This window comes from Lepidochelys kempii, chromosome 5, assembly GCF_965140285.1.
Source record: "Lepidochelys kempii isolate rLepKem1 chromosome 5, rLepKem1.hap1, whole genome shotgun sequence".
Classification (NCBI taxonomy): Eukaryota; Metazoa; Chordata; order Testudines; family Cheloniidae; genus Lepidochelys; species Lepidochelys kempii.
In genome coordinates this window covers 47,027,498-47,029,248 of record NC_136384.1, presented here as the reverse complement: position 1 = coordinate 47,029,248, position 1,751 = coordinate 47,027,498, and positions in this window count along the sequence as shown.

Sequence of the window (1,751 nt, the reverse complement as noted above, 5' to 3'; positions counted from 1 at the left end):
CCCGAGTGCCTGGAAAAGATCTATGTACGAGTGCTTGTTTAGGGCTCTTAAGTGCTACTGCCGTCTCGTGGTGGACCAGGAGTCCATGCTGCTAGCCCCTGTACAAACAGAACAAAAGATGCCTGAAGGAGTTTACAGTCTACATATGGGACAACCTTGGGATACAGACAAAATGGGAGCACAAAGAAATACCTCTGTTCAGCATGACAGGAAGTGGTCTTAGCAAACCAGCTGCCTAGCCATACGGGTCAGTGGAGAAACCCTGAAACAAAAACAAAATAGATTCCTTGTTTGTTTAGTGCTGTTCTACAACAGTAGTGCCCAAACTTTTTTCAGGTTGCCCTCCCTCTCATCCCTGGCTCCCGGGAGGGATGTGGACAGGGGCCCTGGGAACAGGGATGCGAGCAAGGATGAGTGCGGAGCAGTGCCTGGGCCTCAGTCAGGGATGGGGGGGCTCTCCCTCCCTTCCCCCTGTAGGGGCTGGCCCAGCCCTGCTGTGCCCCACAATTCGGAGACTTCTACAATATATGCTCACTTCAGGTTTTGTTTTGTTTTTTAAGGTCAACTATGGTCTGCAATCCTAGTCACTTAGTGTTTCAAATGATAATTTAAAACAGTAGTGGGATATTATTCATGCCCCTATTGTTAAGTGTGAGCTCTCTAAAGCTGTGTCTACAGTAGGAAATGTGACAGGAAAGGAGCCTTTCCAGTAAGTTAACTTTCATTATACGCTCCATGCAAAAAATGGAATCTCAAATATAGAGTGGCCACTAAAGTCAATATTGTAAGCTATGGCATTGAACAGTTTAATAATGTAGGCTGAGTTCACTGCACACAGCAGAGCTTCTTGCATCTCTTCATTCTGTACTGTCACCGCCACCTCCCCATCCCCTTCTTTCAGGGCATCCCTGCAACCCTCCTCCCCCCCACCCCCCCCATGCCAGAGACTCTATGCCCCTTTTCCCCAAGTCTATTTCCTACTTCACTTCATTCCTCATATACAGAGGCTCTAGATGTTTCCTCCTTTCCACCTATGTCAGGGGCTAGATGTGTATCTCCATCCTACCTTGTTATCCTTGGCTAATCTAGCCTGGGCATAGAGCATCCCCTGTGTGAACCCCTACTTCGTGTGAGACCCCCGAACTGCATCCATAATGGTGCTGTGTGCTGGGATGAATTTCAGGTACAATTTCCCATGGTTCTTAGTGGTGCATTAAACTGGGTCACACTAATGAATTCAGTGCTTGCGATGCTTCCTGAGGGTACCCAGGGTTGTGAGGCACCTCGCTACCCCCTGTGTTTACTGTAAGGAAGCATTGTCTGTGCCTGCTGGGGGTCACCTCCCCAACTTCATTGGCCATGGGTGCTACAAGCACCGCCCTCTAGGCCTTGCAGTCCTCATGGTCACTTTATAGGTGACAGAGTAACAGCCAGGTATGCATCCGATGAAGTGAGCTGTAGCTCATAAAAGCTTATGCTCAAATAAATTGGTTGGTCTCTAAGGTGCCACAAGTACTCCTTTTCTTTTTGCGAATAGAGTATGCATCCGATGAAGTGAGCTGTAGCTCACAAAAGCTTATGCTCAAATAAATTGGTTAGTCTCTAAGGTGCCACAAGTACTCCTTTTCTTTTATAGGTGAGTGATTGGCACAGTCCTGCTTAGACCCTCTGTGTGTTTTTTTGGAGTATCGAACCCCTAGTGCGCTGGACGCACAGCTTTCACCAATCTACTACTTCCAAAGAAGTATGCC